Below are 19,845 nucleotides of genomic sequence, written 5' to 3' on the forward strand. Positions count from 1 at the left end.
CCCAACCCTGGTCGTGGGGAGGAAGGAAACCAATTTTTCTTTTCTCTCTCTTTCCCCTCCCTTCCACTCTCTCTCTCTAAAAATCAATGGGAAAAAATATCCTTGGTTGAGGATTAATGAAAAAAAAAAAGAGAAAGTTGAGAATACTGCGCGGGTCTAAGCCATCAGTCGGACATCCCCTGAGGGCTCTCGGAGGGCGGAGTCCAGGCTGAGGGACCGCCCCCACCCCGGGGGCATGAGTTTTCATGCACCGGGCCTCTAGTTATTTAAAATAGTGAAGATACAGAAATAACCGAGGTGTCCATGGATAGATGAATGAATAAGGAAGAGATGGCACACACACACATTACACACCAATAAAGAATAAAATCTTGCTATTTGCAACAACGTGGATGACCTAGAGCAGTGGTCGCCAACCGGTGGTCCGCGGACCACTGGTGGTCCGCGTGGTCCAAAAGGTTGGTGATCGCTAACCTAGAGTGTATTATGCTAAGTGAAATAAGTCAGGCAGAGAAAGAAAAATACCATAAGGTTTCATTTATATGTGGAATCTTAAAGCAAAACAAGAATAGACTCATAGAACCAGAGACCAAAGGAATAGTTACCAGAAGGGATAGCTGAGAGGATAGATGAAAAGTGGAAGGGGACTACACTAAAAATATTGTGATAAGATTACATGGTGACAGATGATTAGAATTAGTGAGGTGATCACACTGTAAAGTATAAAAATGTTCAATCACTATACTGTACACCTGAAACTAATATAACCAATATAAGACTGTGTACCAACTACACTTAAATAAAAATTAATTAAAAATCTACATATGTAAAAGCCAAGTGACCAGAACAACTGGTTGCTGTGATGCACACTGTGGCAGCCAACTGGCCCGATCGGGGCCTCGATAGCTCCTCTCAACCTCCTGCGGCTCCTCCCTGGCTGACCCAGCCCCCAATTGCCCCCCCCCCCACCACCCTGATCAGGGGCAGGGCCAGCTGACCTCCCACAGCCTCACCCTGACTGGCCCTGCCCCCGATCGGCCCACCACCCCAATTGGGGGTGGGGCCAGCAGCCAACCTCCTGCGGCCCCTCCCCTCAGCCAGCCCAGCCCCGATTGACCCCATTGGGGTGGGCCGGCTGGACCTCACCCATGCACGAATATGTGCACTGGACCTCAAGTAAAGTATAAAGAAGAAAATTTTAAGGCAGTATCACAAACAAAAATAGATGGTGGAACATAAAAGATACTCCCTTTAAAATTAGAAAGACAGCCCTAACCGGTTTGGCTCAGTGGATAGAGCGTCAGCCTGCGGACTCAAGGGTCCCAGGTTCGATTCCGGTCAAGGGCATGTACCTTGTTTGCGGGCACATACCCAATAAGGAGTGTGCAGGAGGCAGCTGATTGATGTTTCTCTCTCATTGATGTTTCTAACTATCTCTCTCCCTTCCTCTCTGTAAAAAAGTCAATAAAATATATTTAAAAAAACTAGAAAGACAATTATCTCTAGTAACACTTTCTAATTAATTCTAGGATTTTAGTTGTCAATTCCTTGGCTAAAGTTTCCCTTCTCATTTACTGATCAACTAGAGTTTGTCTTCTAGTTGTTTCAAGAAAGGCTTATATAAAATAGATCTGAAGCCCAGGCTGAAATGGCTCAGTTAGTTGGATGTTGTCCTGTGCACCAAAAGGTTGTTGGTTCAATTCCAGGACAGGGCATATACATGGGTTGTGGTTTGATCGCTGGTTGGGGAGTGAATGGAAGGCAAATGATCGATGCTTCTCTGTGACAGTGATGTTTCTTTTTCTCTCTCCCTTCCTCTCTCTAAGCATGTTGTGAGGATTAAAAAAAGAAAAAAATATATGAAACCATGAATGTTCAAAACTACTCATCAATAGTCATTACACCCAAAGGACAGCTTGGCAGGACAAAAAAAAAAACAACAAAATCCTTAGCTCACACTTTTCCTTGAGTATTTTGCATGTGGTTCATTGGTTTTCTGGTGTTGTTTCTGTTCTGCCACCAACCTGCTTTTCTTTTTTCCTTTTAAATATATTTTATTGATTTTTTACAGAGAGGAAGGGAGAGGGATAGAGTCAGAAACATCGATGAGAGAGAAACATCGATCAGCTGCCTCCTGCAGACTCCCTACTGGGTATGTGCCCGCAAACAAGGTACATGTCCTTGACCGGAATCGAACCTGGGACCCTTGAGTCCGCAGGCTGACACTCTATCCACTGAGCCAAACCGGTTAGGGCCCAACCTGCTTTTCTTTCCCTTACGATATAATCTTTAGAAAATAACACCTCACCCAAAGATATGTTTTTAGTGATTTTAGAGAGGGAGAGAGGGAGCGGGGGTGGGGGGGGGGAGGTAGAGAGAGAGAGAGAGAGAGAGAGAGAGAGAGAGAGAGAAAACATTAATGTGAGAAACATCAACTAGTTGCCTCCCCTACTCACCCCAAAAACCCACAACCTAGGTATGTGTCCTGACCTGGAATCAAATCGGCAACCTTTTGGTATATGAGAAGATGCTCCAACCAGCTGAACCACCTGGCCAGGACAATATGATCTATTGCCAGCCCAACATTTTTTACCAGAATGTATCTCAGTGCTGGGCCACTTTTCCTTGGAACATGATGCACACTTTCATTAGGCAGATTCAAATATATGTTTATTTATTTAAGGAAAAAATACCTTCAATTACACATTGTTTTATTGCATGGTTTTGCTTTTCTTCTTTGGAGGCTCCAGTTTTACATATTTTGGAACTGTTTTGCTGTCTTCTATATCATTACCTCATTATTTACTTTAAAAAAAATGTTTTATTTCTCATGTGTTTTTTTTTTTTTTTTTTTTTTTCATTTTTAAACTGTGAGAAAATATACCTAAGATTTCATTTCTACTTTGGTGTTCTTTGCAATGGTGCCTTGTCTCCCATGTGTATCTCATTTATTCTTTGTCTCTGGAAAGGTTTAATCTTTTTCTTCCATTTCTTTTCTGTTTTGCCAGTTCCCATTTCACATCCTCCTACTATCTGACTCTTTCTTCCTCAAATTCTTATATTTCTGCTTTGTATCTTTTCACATAAGTTCTATGGTCATTAATTAATTTAAAAAATTTTTGTTAACCCTCACCCGAGGATATATTTTTTCCACTGATTTTTAGAGAGTGGAAGGGGGAGAGGGAGAGAGAAGGAGGAAGGGAGAGAGAGAGAGAAAAAAAGAAACACTGATGTGAGACACATCAATTGGTTGCCTCCCACATGCACTCTGACCAGGGCCCAAGGTCAAACCTGCAACCCACATATGTGCTCCTGATGGAGAATTAAACCCAAGACCCTTCAATGGGAGGGCCAATGCTCTAACTACTGAGCCACGTTGGCCAGAACTAGAATATTCGTTTTTAACACAACTTTATTGACATATAATTAATATAGCATGCAATTCACCCATTTAAGGTGTACAATTCCATGACTGTCATTAAGAGAACCTATCCTTGCTTCAAAGGGCATATACTCACTTCTAAGAGTATTTTGCTAGCATGTTCTAAGAACTCTGGGCTGCCCGGGCACTTCCCAATTCCAACCTGTTTTCCTTAATGGATACTATACAGCTGTTCAGTCTTAGGCCAGTATATAGCAATTCTCTCTTAGTCCTATCTGGGACTGAACAGTTGCTGGAGATTTCTAAGCCATGCCTCCTCTGCACAACTCTTATCTTTCTCATAGAACTGTTGGAACTTCCTATCATGGCTTCCTGATGGCACTTACAGATAATTTAGAGTTTACAGGGTTCTTTTTCTCCTCAATTTGTTCAAAATGTAGTATGAGAGCTGCCCTCCTCCCATTGTTCTTTTCATAAGTATAAAGATTAGGAACTAATCTAGTCTTTTTTCCTTTTGGAAGTGTACATTCATTTTGGTGGTTTTGTTTAGTTCTCCTGTTTTCTTATCCAGGGCACCAGATAAACAGTCTCTTTCAATGTAGAAACTCATATTCTTCAGTTCTGGGATACAGATAAATTTCTTTCTACTGTATTAGATGAAGGACCTCATTGATTGGTCTTCTAATTTTCTTACGTTCTCACTCGTATTTTCTAATTCTGTGGCTGTTCTATTTTTGGGGAGAGCTTTTCAGGTTTATTATCCAACCTTGTATTAAAATTTTAAAAAAATTTCGGCTGTTAGCCTTATTTTTGCATATAGTAGGTGCTTAATAATTGTTTATGGAATGCAGTTCAACTGGATTGATTTGCTTTTAGGGGCACATCTATATACATTCATGCTTGCTGATTTAAATCTAGGCATATTAGCCCTTCATGTGTTTTTCCCTTTTCTATCTTAAAGAAAAAAAAAAAAGATGAAGCAAACATTTATTTTCTATTCTTAAGAATTTAAAACTTAAGGATATAAATTGGTGCCTCCTTTTTGGAGGGCATGTTAGTGTCATAAAGCAGCATGTAAAATGTACTGAGGTTGTAAACCAGTAAACTTAACCCTAACAATTTATCCTAAGGAAGTAATTATATATTTCAGAGAACGATGTATATACAAGGAAGTTCATTGCAATACTGCAGATAATATTGAAAATTTGCAAACAATCTTAAATGTTCATGGGTAGGTAACTGGTTAATTAAAGAATGGTATGCCCATCTAGTGTGGCCATTAAAATGATGATTCCACTCTATACTTATTCATGAGGAAAACATCTATTGCATATTGTTAAGTGATAGAAACAGATTATACATGTGTTTATCAAATTTTATACATAGGTCACTATATGTATATAATAATAGGTATCTGGGAGAAATTTCATCAAATATTTAAAATGTTTATTTCTTCACAATGGATGATTTTTAATTTCCTCTTGTATTTTTTCATATTATTTATATTTTTCTGGAGTACATATTGAAATTATTTTTAAAAAACACAATAAAATGATTTCCCTAGTTTCAAAAAAAAATTCTGCTGTTACAGACCTTTATTCTGTTTTCTGAATAATTTATCTCTTTTAAAAATAGAACTTCATCATCTTTCATGGATGTTGTATCATCTCTTTTCTCTCTAGATAATATAGTTTTATTTTGTTGAAGTTTTGTTCTTTTACCTGCAATGAATCTATTTCTACCAAGTTCCTTTTATTTCCTACTTGTCTTTTTTCTAAAAACATTTTTATTGATTTCAGAGAGGAAGGGAGAGGGAGAGATAGAAACATCCACAACAAGAGAGAATCATGGATTGGCTGCCTCCTGCACGGCCCCTACTGGGGATGGAGCCCACAACCCGGGCATGTGCCCTGACCAGGAATTGAACCGTGACCTCCTGGTTCATAGGCTGACACTCAACCACTGAGCCACGCTGGCCAGGCTTTACTACTTGTCTTTTATGTTGACTTCAAATGGCTAGTGATCCTTAGATGTTCATTTCTGTTTAGGTGTAGGTACTTCAAACTGGCTGAAAGTTTCATGCACGAAGAGTGTTTCTTGACCAGCAGCACTCATTCCTGATGGCAATGCAGATATTTAATCAAGTGAACTCCAAAAGTCCTTATCTGTTAAATATTTTGCCATAATTTCCCTGGAAAAGAATCCTTTAATACTTTGATTAGGAGGAAGCATAAGCTATTAGTTCTGGAAGCCACACAGAAAAAGGAAGATCTGACTTCACTGTTCAGTATGTAGACTTTAACTTTATCCTCATTTTCATTTAGGTGCTTCACGCCTACCCCAGCTGTCTAGAGCCTGCCTAGTTAATGTCTCCTGAGTGTAAAACTTCAGTCTTCTGTCAGGGTAGAAGAGTGGTAGTTGTGTGGAGTGGAGAAGGGGATCTAGGGCATCAAAATGATAAAAATCACCATCAACCCTTCTATTTCCACCCCACCATGTGTTGCTGCCATGAGAAGTACTTTGTACATCCAAATCCTGAGCCTTTTCCAGATTCTGTGGTGGGAAACAGCTTGTATCTTATTGGCTTCTCTCTCTTCAGCCTTCTCCAATCCACTAAGTCATTTACTATGTCACATCTTTTTTCCCGTTTCCCAAATACTGATTTCACCTATCCTTTCCTCTCTCATTCTCCTCATCTTTCAGGATTTGTATCTTTATTCTTTTATTACAATCTTAGTGGGATTTCCAGAAGGGATGTACAATTGAACAAATTAAACTAGAAGTGTCTAATTAATCTAAGTTTTAATTTCTTTGTTTAAAAAATGTGGAATATACCACCTACTATGGCAGCTACTATTACCATTATTTTTTATTTTTACTTTTATAAATATGTCATTTTATTTACTTGTGTATTTACAGACCTAATTACACATTAAATCTTTAAGAAATACTTGATTTACTTAAAAAATAATTAGCTTTTAGTGTAAACATACTCAAAACTATTTACTAAAATACATAAGAAGTACAACCTAAACTAGGTTTTCAATGATAGCCTCTCAAAGTACCTTCTTTTCTTTCAGAGTACTTATCTAGTAACTAGAGGCCCGGTGCATGAAATTCGTGCATGAGGGTGTGGGGGCGGTGTCCCTTAGCCCAGCCTGCACCCTCTCCAATCTGGGACATCCTTCTCACAATCCAGGACTGCTGGCTCCCAACTGCTCACCGGCCTGCCTGCCTGATTGCCCCTAACTGCTTCTGCCTGCCAGTCTGATCACCCCCTAAGAACTCCCCTGCCAGCCTGATCGACACCTAACTGTCCCCCCGCCAGACCAACTGCCCCCAACTGCCCTCCCCTGCCAGCCTGGTTCCCCCCCCGCCCCCCATAGCCCTCCTCTGCAGGCCTGGTTCCCCCCCAACTGTCCTCCCCTGAAGGCCTGGTCGCCCACAACTGCCCTCCCCTGTAGGCCTGATCGCCCCCAACTGCCCTCTCTTGCAGGCCTGGTTCCCCGCAACTGCCCTCCCCTGTAGGCCTGATTGCCCCCAACTGCCCTCTCTTGCCGGCCATCTTGTGTCCACATGGGGGCGGCCATCTTGTGTGTTGGAGTGATGGTCAATTTTCATATTACCCTTTTATTATATAGGATTATATATTTACTAGAGGCCCAGTGTATGGATTTGTGCACGGCTGGGGTCCCTCACTCAGTCTGGATCGGGGCCAGCTGGCCGGGGGAGCACACTGACCACCTGGGGGAAGCTCCTGTGTTAAGCTTCTGCCCCTTGGTGGCCAGTGCGCATCATAGCGACCAGTTGGCCGGTCATAATGGTTGCTTAGGCTTTTATACATATAGATAATGACTTCATTAATACCTATTTTTCTAATAAATCAAGCCCTATGAGGGCAGAAACCATGTCTATTTTGTTTACCTCTAATTACCCAGCATCCAGTCCAATGCCTGGCACATAGGTGTTTAGTAAGTGTGTATTTTGTAAGTGAATGAAAGCATAATATTTACGCTACTTAATCTGTTCCAAAACTAAAAGGAATAAAGCTTCTCAATTCTTTTTTACAAAGCAGTCAAATGTTAATACTAAAATCTGACAAAGAAAGCACAGAAAGGAAACTACAGGCCCATCTCTTAGGAATCCGATATAATAAAAGGGTGATATGCGAATCAACCGGTTCTAGGACATGCACTGACCACCAGGGGGCAGACGCTCAATGCAGGAACTGCCCTATGGTGGTCAGTGTGCTCCCACAGGGAGAGTGCCACAAACCAGGCTGACGGCTGGCGAATGCAGCAGCGGGTGGCGGGAGCCTCTCCTGCCTCTGTGGCAGCTCTAAGGATATCCGACTTTGGCTTAGGCCTGCTCCCTGGACATCCCCCAAGGGCTCCCTGACTGCTAAAGGGCACAGGCTGGGCTAAAGGTGCACAAATGTCGTGCACCAGGCCTCTAGTATTGATACTAAAATATATGTACAGCAAAGAAAATCCATCAAGATATTAATAACTGAAATCAATTAGGGTTTGTTCTGGAAATGTAAGAACTGATTCAATAAATAGGAAACCATAAACTAACCACACTAATAGGTCAAAGTAAAAAAAAAACATCACAGATGAGCTGCTGGGATACGGGATGAATTAAGAAAGCCACATGTCAGACCTTCAAAATAAAGTTACTACATAATTCTTTCCCAACAGAAGCCTTATAATATGTAAATTTTTGTTGCTGTACAGTATATTTTCATTTATGATTTTTGCCATACTTAATCTTAAAAACAAAATTAAGATGTTCCCAAATAAAAGCTGTTCATTTAATAACATAGAAAAATGTCTTACCATAAATTGATTAGGGGAAAGAAAAGCAGATTACAAAAGAGAAGTATGTGTGTATGTAGTCTTAAAAAGCATGGACCACAATTTAAACAATGGTCATCTTTTGCATAATACTTGTCAAAATCTGATATTTTTCTTGGTTTATTATCCTCCCACCATTAGATTATTAGCTTCACGAATAAGGGAATTTGTCCTTTTCCAGTGCCCAGAATAGTGACTAAAACACAATAAAGTTTCAATAAACATTTATGGAATGAATGAATCTATTCGTTTTCCTGATCACTTCATTTCTCTACTTAAAACCCTTCCGTGGCTTCTTGCTGCTCTCAGATACAATGCACACTCTTGCCATAACCATGTAAAATCTGGCCCCTGATAATTTCCTACACTCGCCTTAATCCACCTTCCCAAGTTACTTCTAGCTCACTAATCTTTCAGATTCAAGCTCTTTCCTCTCTTCAGGCCTTTGCACTGGTTGTTATTTCTGAAGGGAATGCTTTCTCCCATTTTGCCCATGGCTTAGCTCCCTCTCTTCCTTTAGTGTAATCTGGAAGTTATCCCGTTAGATAAACCTCTGAACACCCCATCTACTAGTAAAGTAGGTGTTTTGTTTAAAGCACTCATTATAACCACAATTATTTTATCAATTTACTTTTCTGGGATCTACCTTCCCCAGAAAGTAAATGTATGGTCCATAGAGGTAAATACTCTTTATCTTATTCACCAAAGTCCCCCTTGTCCAGCAGAGCCCCTAGCACCACAGTAGATATTCAATACTCTACTCGGGTTGTCTCTGGGTGGGTACAGATAATTTTTGTAACTTTTTTACAACTTTATGTACTATTACCTGAAATGTTACATTCGTATAAATACAATCTGGGGGAAGTAAAGCTATTTTCATTTTGGAAAACAAGATCTCCCATAGTCCTAAGTAGCAACAAGTTAGTTTATTAAATGACAAAATGGAAATAGCAATTCTCATAAGCCAAAACAATAATAAAGAGACCTATAAAACAAAGTGTCCCCATTAGAAAACAGAAACTACAAAAGAAAGAACTCATGTACATGGATGACAGTGTGGTGATTGTGGGAATAAGGGGGGGTAGGTGGAGGTGTAAGAGGGTATACGGGGGGATAAACGGTGATGGAAAAATAATAAAATAAATAAAAAACAGAAAATACTATAGAATGAGAAATGTATGATATTCATAAAAATTTTTAAATGTTTGTCATAGACAAAAGTTTTACTGTTTTCTAATATCAAGATAATCATGCAGAGAAGGAATAAAATCTAAGATATACCTGGTTGTTATCTGCAGTGCAAAGCCCATTTGGAGTCAGTTTTATATTTCAAAAGATGACCCAAAATGTAACAAATCTACACACACAAAAACGCTGTAAGAAGTGATGCCATCTCTCTAGCAGTTCTGCAAAGGTTTTCCCCACTACCATACTCACAGAATCCAATAAGAGGTTAGGAACAAAGGCACTCAGTAAACCTTCAAGTACCATACAACCGTGTGTGGCATGTGTCATCACCTCTCTCATGTCGATGGCCCCACCAAAGTCACTCCCTAAAGCCCCCTGCAGGTACGGCATTTTAGCCTGTTCCTTCTCTCAGTCTCCTCTGTACCCAGCGCTTTGGTAGGCAGCTCTGGCAGGCAACTCGCCACTATTTAGGCGCCCCAGGCAGCAGAGGAGAGCCAGAGCTGGGGGTAGGGGCCCGCCAGCCCTCCTCACCTCATGGTGAGTGGGGGAGGGGGCTGTGCCGATGCTCCACCGGACCTGCCGCCAGTGAAGTCCAGTGAGGTGGCCAGCCGCGGGACCAGGCTGCCACGGGGCGGCACGGAATGGCGCCTTTTAAAACTCAACGAGGGCGGCCAACCGCGAGCTGGCGGAAGACCTCGGTAGGGGCGTCTTGGGGAGCTGCAGTCTGGTCTGAGTGCAGGCAAGCAAGCATAGTGCCTTTGGTCCTTTGTTTTTGAGGTCCTCCAATACCCAAAGGTGGACGTTATTTTATGACCTCTCCAAGCTTCAATTTCCTAGAGGGTCTTGTCTGCAGGCACCCACTAACAAGGTCAGTGTTAATCCCAGACCGAATCTGAAATCCATGTCTTTTCACTACAGTGACCCAGTATTATTCTAACTCATTGCCTCTATTAAAGTTTTACATTATCTTCTAGTAAACTCACAGCTACGGTCATGAGGCTTTGTTGTACAATTTACAAAAATAAAAGGCCTGTTGAATATCCCCAAGAGATGCTAGTGCCACCAGCACATGCGGTTGTGGTGGGGATGCTAGTCCTTCCCACTAAGCAATGCGGCCTTAATAAAACTCACGAAAAATAAAATTGAATGGGGAGGAAAGAATTAAGTATTTGGCCTTATCTAAGGACATCTTTACTACTGACTCATGTTTTAACCAAGTAACTCAAACATCAACATGCATTTGCTAGACAGCATCTGCATTTGCTAGAGGAAATCAGGAGATTCTGGAGAATCATCATTACTATTGTGCTGTACATAGAGAAAACAGGAAAATCTGAGCTCACAAAGCAAATTACTAAAATACTCAAAAGAATCAAATTAATTATGTACTATTTAAAATAGTAAATTCACTTTGGATATTTAGTATATTCAATGGTGCCTCTTTTAGAAAAAATGTTTTTTTGAATTATATCTACTGTGTAAAATAAGTTATAGTTATAAGTAATATGACTTTTTCATTTAACTGTGGGTTACTTTTGTATTTAATATTGTTTTTGAGTATTGTTTTAACATTCTAAAATCCAATCCAATTACAGCAAGTATTTTTGCACATCAAACACATACTTATAATCTTTTATCTACACTGTATAAAAAGTCTGCAGTTTCTTTGGAAACCACACTTTTCCATGTAAAAACCTTTCATTAGAATCACTTCAAAGTTTACATAGTGACATTTTTAGACATTTTTATATATAAAGTAACTGACCTTTGTTCTGGCTCCCCATTTTAAACTTGGCTTATTAATCTGTGCCTTAGCATTAAACTATCAGTCTGCAATGAAATGGCTGCATTAATGTATTTATTACAAAGATATTAAGTTTTTCCCTCTTACAAGAAAATTTAAGAACAAATTTCTCTCACAATTACATTTTAAGACCTGCTTTGAATTCTTTTAATTATTACATATGACAAAAGAGAAAGTGATAACTAATCCATGCCACAAGGAAGCTTTTTGTTTTTGAAATTGCAACACCCCTAGATATACTCCATCTCAAACGCACTGTACACAGAACAGTCCTGTTCACTAACGGTGGCTCACAAAGAAGCAGAAGATAACCACAGGGTGAAGCAGGTATTTGGACTGGTGAAGCCAGACCTCAAGAACTGGGGTCTTAAATATTCTTTCTCCTAATGAGGGAGCAAGTGTACCCAAAGGTAATAAACAGAGTCTATTTCACCATGTCTTCACACAGAATATTAGCTAGGGATTTAGTTATTCAATTAAGTATCATTAAAATATTAAGAGAAAACAGAAAGTATGCCCCAGACACCTTTCTTATAATGAAAGTAGTAATTTTTAAAAAAGGGACAAATTTAAAAACAAAATCCCAACTGAGTTAATCAATAAAAACAGAAGCTGGTTCTTTTGAAATATACTAGATAATCTTTTAGCAAATATAATCAAGAAAAAATTTAAATATCAGGAACAAAAAGAAGGATATTACTACAAATATAGGGGAAAGACTTCTAAAATTATCATACACTATTTATACTAGTAAATTTAAAAATGTAAGAATATAATTTATCAACACTAGTGTAAATGGAAGAAACATTGGAATAAACAAATTATGAGGAAAAAACGATTAGTCATAGTCCTACCCCTTCTCCTAAAAGACAATTCCCAGAGTTTTGTATTTTGGTTTTTGTTTGTTTTGTTTGTTTTTTGATAGAGAGGAAATATCAATTGACTGCCTCCCGTACCCACGCAGACCCGAACCAAATTGCAACATAAGCATGTGCTCTGACAAGGAATCGAACATGCAACCTTTTGGTGTATGGGACAATGCTCCAATCAACTGAGCAACACACCCAGGGCAAGTCACCAGTTTTATTATCAAGTTTTACTTTTCACTTATCAGATAATCAAAAATCCATAAGTTTGGTAATGAATTCTTTTGGGGAAGCTGTGGAAAACAAAGTCAAAAGCAAAGCAAAAGGCCAGCAGAAAAATATATACTATGTTATTTAGCAAAGATTTATTTATACATTAAGATAGATAAAAGCAGCCAGAGGAAAAGGTAGAGAGACTGATACCTGACTTTTCAATAGCAATAATGAAAATCGAAAGACAGAGGAATGAGATCTTCAATGAATAATAGAGAAAGCAGTAAAAATGTGGGAAATGTACTTAAGCACTGACTGTAAAACACAATAACAATTCTAATCAGGTCTCCCTCTGCTAAGAATATTTTTAAAAATCCTATATAGTAAAAGCATAATATGCAAATTGACCAAATGGTGGAATGACCAGTCAGTAAGGGGCGGGGCTGGTGAGCAGTCAGCACCAGGCCAGCCAAGGTGCTTGCCAGAAGGCAGAGGGAGGGGACAGCAATGGGGGGTGGTATTGTGCAGCAGTGACCAGCTGCGGTGGAGGGGCAATGGAGGGGGGGGCAGGGCCAGCCGCCTGGTTGTTCCCCATAGAGGGAGGCCAGACTGTGGCTTAGGCCTGCTCCAGGAGCACAAATTTTTGTGCACAGGGCCTCTAGTTTAAATATATGATAGTAACACATAGTCATGAAGGGCTGAATGAAGTTCTCACAGATGCTCTTTAAGAGTGAATATGATGCTAAAGCTCTCTCAGAATACAGTAATCCCTAGATTTTGCATGCCTCAATTTAACATACTTCAAATTTAATGGTGTGGTTTGTATCTCATGTGAATAATTACTGTTAATTTAAAAATGCTTTTAACCAAGATTTGCTTATAAATAAATAGGGTTTTTTGTTATTATTTCATTGTTATTTTTAACAAATTTTAGTAAATAGGCCATACTTGGAAAAAAACCACTGTAATAAGTTCACTGACATAACTAAATATTACGTATCTACAACTACAGTCTACGTAAATGTAAATCCAAGAGTCTCCACTTGTAAGCAATATTCAGTGAAAGATTAGCAAATGATTAGCACGTGATCACACTGCATCTCAGGAAATAATTGTGTCTGCTGTCTCTCTGTGTGACTTTCTGCAGCAGTTTTTTAAAACTGATTTCAGAGAGGGAGAGGAACAGAAACATCAATGATGAGAGAAAATCACTGATTGCCTACTTCCTGCATGCCCCCCACGTGACCTCCTGGTTCATAGGTCAACACTCAACCACTGAGCCAGCCAGGCATCTGCAGCAGTTTTAACTCCTGCTGGCCCGGTGTTCCAATGTGTGCTAAGCCACACCCTAGCTATGTGCATTTGTTTACTCTCAATGACGGTGAGTGCACACATTTAACTAGACACACACAGTATAAACTTAAAATTACAGAATACATATAGAAAACTTTTTTGATGAAATTAAGCTTTTCCACATAATTTTAATTACATAAACTTGTCTACATCTAATTTGTCAATTTTTTACCATATGCATTCAGAAAAACTACTTTATTATGTAACTAGAGGCCTGATTCACAAAGATTCGTGCAAGAATAGGCCTTCCTTCCCCTGGCTGCCAGCACCGCCTTTGCTCTGGCGGGAGCTGCCTTTCCGCCTTCCCATGCTGCCCAGAGGCCTGAAGTGGCTGGGGCAGTGTGGAACACCTGTGTTGTCGCCATGGTAACAACACAAGTGTCCCGTCCCCCGCAGCTCAGCGCCTGCATATGCAAATTAACCCGCCATTTTGTTGGGTTAATTTGCATATTCACTCCTGGTTGGCTGGTAGGCGTCACAAAGGTATGGTCAATTTGCATCTTTCTCTTTTATTGGTGAAGATTTTTGGCTTTAATGGACACCCCTTGCCCAAATTAGTCCATTATATCGAAGTTTTACTGTATTTTAAGTTTCAAGTTTTCACAGAAGTTATATTAACTTTTATGCTTCCTTGCTAATAAATACTAGGGTAAATGCCTCTTCATGGCAACAAATAAAAGGGAATTTGATTAGTTATCTAGTGCAGTGTCCAATGCCTCGTACATCCCAAGCCTCCAGTAAGGCAGTTTGTAGAGTCACAGTGTCAGAACTGAAAGGAGCCTTAGAAAGAGGCTTTAGTATATGTGTTTTATTTTTTTTCATTTTTTTTTTTAATAACACAAAAAAAGAATATTTGATAGAGATAATCACAAAGCCAAAAAAAAACTCAATGAGAAGATAATCCTAACTAATAAGCTACAGGCAAAATGAATTAACAGAAAGGGGGGAGGGGAAACCGGAACAAAAATATGCAATATTAGAAATAAAAAAGGAGATATAATTACAGAAGCTTCAGACACTGATAGTAAGAGGGCACTTTTAACAACTCTGTGCCAATAAATACTGAAAATTTAGACAATATGGACAGAGTCCTAGAAAAATCTAACTTACGACGACTGACAAAATTAAAAAAAAAAAAAAGCCTTAACCAGTTTGGCTCAGTGGATAGTGTCGGCCTGCGGACTCAAGGGTCACTCCCAGGTCCGATTCTGGTCAGGGCCTGTACCTTGGTTGTGGGCACATACCCAGTAGGGAGTATGCAGGAGGCAGCTGATTGATGTTTCCCTCCCATTGATGTTTCTAACTTTCTATCCCTCTCCCTTCCTCTCTGTAAAAAAAAAAAAAATCAATAAAATATATTGAAAATAAAAAATGAGTCATACTGTAACCATTAAAGACATTACATCATCACTAGTCAAAATCTGCTGCTAGCAGAACTTCAGACCTAAATGAATTCAATGGTAATTACTACCACAACTGATTAGCTACAAGAGAAAAATTTCAATTATATTTATATTCCAAACTACACACAAGTAACAATTTCAATAATTCCAAATATACAGACATGAAATAAAAAAATTTTTAAATCCAGAACTTCTCATAAAAAAAACCACCATAGAGAAAAGATATTTGCAACCAACTTCATATACTTTAACCAAAACAATATGTTGCAACAGATTGAATGCAGAAGCAGAAGAGACTAGTTAAAGATATTTGCAAAAATGTAAAACAAAGCCACTCTTGTCACTAATATTTTTTGTTTTGGAAAATAGTTATTTTTCATTAAAATGTTATTATGTTAAGGTGTAATGGATTTATTTTTATTATTGGTGTAAATATACCAAAAGATGCTAGATTCACTTAAAACTGGCTAGTTTTAATGTCTAATATGATATAATCCACAGAAACAACAGGTCTTTGGGGTCCTCAATAATTTTTAAAAGTGTAAAGGAGGCCTGAGCCCAAAAAGTTTCTGAATTACTGAACTATGGGCACATGTTTAATGTTTAACAAAAGTAATTTACAGAATATACAGTATGGTTCTATTTAAATAAAGTTGAAAACAGATAAAAGTAAACAGTACAATAAAACTATAAAGGAAGGCAATGGAGTAATTAACACAAAATTCAGAATGACCATGGTGATGGGGCAGGGAATACTTTGCTTCTAGGGAGAGGCACATGCTAAAGGCTTCTAAGGTACTTGCAGTGTTCCATTAATCTGAGTACACATATAATTGTATATTTCACAACAAAAATTGTAATATAAGAAACAAGGAGACATACCTATTCTCTTAGAAGGAAAAACTCAAAGGATGTCTCTTCTCAAATTAATCTATGAATTCAATGCAATTCAATATCCCAACAAGATTTTCTATAGAACTTGAAAAGATGATTCTAAATTTCATCTGGAAGAAATATGCAAAAGAAGCGCCCAAAACTTTTTTCAAAAGAAAGTATCAAAATATGTTATAAAGTTATAATAATTAAAACAGTGTGGTAACAGATATATAGGTCAAAGAAGAGTTCAGAATCCCCTTGCCCCGCCCCCCCCCCCCCGCCCCCCCAAATAAACAAGCAAAGAATACGACCTGGCCAAAAATGTTTAACTTTCTTGTTACCCAAGGAAGATAAAAATTAAATTAAATTAAATTATTATTTTCAATTACTAGAAAATTAGTAAGATATTAAAGAAATAAAGTTACCATCCAGTGCTGACTAGCAGAAAGATAAAAACACACCATTTGAGTGAATATAAAAGCTACAATCATCTGAGGGCCAGTTAACAGTATTATTATCCAGCATTCTCATAGGGAATCAATTCTACAGAAATATTATCATGAGCATATAAAGCATTGTTTATAATAGCAAAAAAGATAATCACTGCAGCATTGTTATGGAGAAAAAACTTGAAAATAACAAACAGTTCATAAAGGGATGAAAGATTGATTTGATAGATGCCATATCTACTTAATTATACTAGATAGATATCATACCGCATTTATTTATCAAATGGCTATGTCTTACGCAAGTCTTTCGGTAATGCAGATTTTAATTCATTTAAGCAACCATGTTTGGATTACAGGAGATGCTCATAATACAGCTTTTAAAGAGAATTGGTAATATCCGCCCAGCCATTGTGGAACCATGAACCAAGAGGTCAGGGTTTCATTCCCAGTCAGGGCACATGCCCGAGCTGAGGGCTTGATCCCCAGTAGGGGGCGTGCAGGAGGCGGCCCATCGATGATTCTCTCATCATTGATGTTTCTCTCTCTCCCTTCCTCTCTGAAATCAATAAAAATAATTTTTTGTTTTTTAAAGAGAGAACCTGGTAACGTTTGGGCAAATGTCCTGAAAACACTGCTCTTTGTCTTTCTAAAATAATTGTGTACAGTCACTTTTTTTCTTTAGTCTGGGTTATTTACTTATGTACTGAACATACTGCATAGCGCTATCTAGTTCCAGAAGGCAGTTTTTCAATACAAGAGTATTCTTACACTATCAAGGAGTACCTGCTTTGTTATAAACCTCCTGAGTAGGCTTACTACCAATCTCAGATCCTGTAATATTAAATATCATATACACACCCTTTTTCCAGGAAAACATTGTGGGCCCTTAGATCACTAATATAACTACAATAACACCATAAACTTGTACAACACCTAAGTTTTACCTTACAGGGATAATAAAGAAGGGTCAGGGAGGTATATTTAAATTTTTGGATTTCAGACAAACGGTGATTACATTAAACCTGAGAATTTTCAACGTATCTTCTTCAAATTATGAGGTTAATCTGCCAAGTTCTCCCACAAAATGCGGCTTGGTGCCACCCTCAGATAAACAGCTGGGTTGCATGTACCAACCTATTAAGACGCTACTTCGGTTGTTTGCTAAATAACCCTCCCCATGGACAGACGTCTTCCTTTTACACCTACTACTTTAAAAAAGAAAGGGTCACACACTGCCATGAAGTCTCCACAGAAAGCACGTGTGGTTCGGAGTTTACAGAGAACCTTTGGAAAAGGATTTAACAGTCAGTCCAAACCAAATAAGCAAAGCTTTAACTGTTTATTATAATGCCCATAAAGATGAAACTGTCCTCTAACAAGCAACTCAGAGGAAATGCTTATACCGTTCCAGACTTTCTGCCTCAAAAAGGGGAAAGGTAAACTCTGAAACCCCATCTATATCAACTTGTAAAATGCTGACTTCCTAGAAACAAATTAGGATGACACTGAGAATGGCCGCAAGTGGTAAAAAGGGGGAGACGTTCAAAAAGCAGCGAAGCAAAAACGACTCTGAAAACTCCATCCCCTCCTACCCCACTCACCCTAGAGCAGGGCAAATAGGCATGAGTGCGTTAGTCATTAATCATTCACAAAACGCATGCAAATGCAACTTAAAATTTTTAAATTGCAATAGCTAAGCCACAAACGCCCAAGCAACTGCGCCATGCACCGTAGCCAGGTGTCTAGAAGGTCCACAAACCCAAGCGTCCACACGGGGGGAGTTTTACCTGTTCTTTGTGCTGCCGCCGCTCCCGAGATTCTGGGATTCTTCTTCAATGTCTTCCCCATGCTTGTATATGTTTTTTCCGCTCCTCACACACGCGCTTCCTTTCTCTCGATCCCTCCCAGCCACATGTGACAGATATTTTCGGACCTTGTTAATAAGCCGCTTTCTTTGTCTCGTTCCCGGCAAGGGAGCCTTTGAGTCTCCTTTCAGCGTGATTCCCCTCCTCCCGGACAGCCAATGGCCCCTCGACTCCCGGGTTAGCACCAGCTCGTCAGAGGCGCGCGGGACCCTCCACGTCGCAGCCCGTCTCTCTATCCGCCCTCGTGCTTTAGGAGGACGGCCCTGGCCTTGCAGCGCTGGCCCGATGCGCAGGCGGCCCGGCGTCCAGGCTCGGAGCCCCCAGGCCCCGCCGCGCTAGTCAGCCAAGCGTCGCCCCTCCCTCAGAGGATCCCAGAAAAGAACCGACCCCCGAGATGCCCCGCGACCTGAGGGAACAAGTCAAGTCTCGGAGACGGCGCGGGCCACCGGAAGTAAAACCTCACGGCCTCAGGAAGGGGGGCGGGGAAGAGAAAGTGAAAATTGAACTGCGGCGTACTTACTGAAGGTAGAAGCCAATCACTGAGAGAAGAAGACGCGCAGGCGCAGGCTGGGACTGACGTCCACGCGGCGCTTGCTTTTCGCCTCTGCGCAGGCGCAGTGATGCAGAGCGCTCCGGGATTGGACCGTGGCGCGCACAGCGTGCGGGCGGGTCTTCTCGCGGGGCTTGAGTGTCGTCCATCGCGGAGGCGCCCCTGTGACGGGTTGAGGGAGTCAGTTTCCCTACGGTGTGGTGTGTTTGCGTCTCCTTCGTTGCTCCCTGAAGCTGACCCTGTGAGGCTTGTTTTATCTTGCTCGAAAGTGACATTTACAAAATCTAGTCCTTGTAATTTAATAAATGTCAAATCTATGTAATATTTGTTTACGTGGTTGTTGCTTAGGAAAACACCTCTCTAAATTTATAATCTGCAGAGAGCCAAAGGGACTACAAATAGGACTCATTCTACACGTGACACCATGAAACAGGCCCTGTGCCACATGTTGGGTGTAGAAGTATTCATTAAATGGCATCTCTTCCTGTTTACTGTGGCCGGGTGCTTGATTAGGCACACACAACAAAAACAGAATTTCATTGCACAAGGCTGCTGTGAAACCAAGCTGGCGATGTTGAAGGATGGGGTTGGAGGCTGGAGGCACAGATACAAGACCTCACTGAAAAGGACATTTCATGTCAAACTTCAATGATGAAAACAGACCAAACTAGTCCTTGGAAGATGTGGAGGAAGAGCTTTTCAAGCAAAAGGACAAAAGCGCAAAGTCCCTAGAAGTGAAATTGTGTTCAGGAACTGAAGAAGGTTGGCTGTAGAAGCAGAGAATAAGATAGATATTTTGAAATACACAAAACCAAAATATACAATTCTATGCCTTATCACTTATGAAACCACCAACCTGGTCAAGAAATAGGACATTGCCAAAACCCCAGATGCTCTCTCTTGTGCCACCTCCCAATTAATACCCAACTCCCTTCCCTATCATCAAACCAAACCACTACTCTAACTTCCATGGTAATGCCTTCCTTAACTTTTTTATTTTTTTAAATATATTTGTATTGATTACAGAAAGGAAGAGAGAG

General features: G+C 39.9%; 1 protein-coding gene across 8 annotated transcripts in view; it reads right to left on the reverse strand.

The window, feature by feature from the left end:
- TASOR2 (transcription activation suppressor family member 2) overlaps positions 1–18,588 on the reverse strand; it is an 88,273-nt gene extending 69,685 nt beyond the window's left edge. For all 8 annotated transcript variants that reach the window (XR_004973069.1, XM_036342168.1, XM_036342206.1 and 5 more), the window contains exon 1: positions 18,178–18,588. The gene's annotated coding sequence lies outside the window, so the exon portion shown is untranslated. The remainder of the gene's footprint in view (positions 1–18,177) is intronic.
- Positions 18,589–19,845: the final 1,257 nt, after the last annotated feature.

Source organism: Myotis myotis, unplaced genomic scaffold, assembly GCF_014108235.1.
Source record: "Myotis myotis isolate mMyoMyo1 unplaced genomic scaffold, mMyoMyo1.p scaffold_m19_p_1, whole genome shotgun sequence".
Taxonomy (NCBI): domain Eukaryota; kingdom Metazoa; phylum Chordata; class Mammalia; order Chiroptera; family Vespertilionidae; genus Myotis; species Myotis myotis.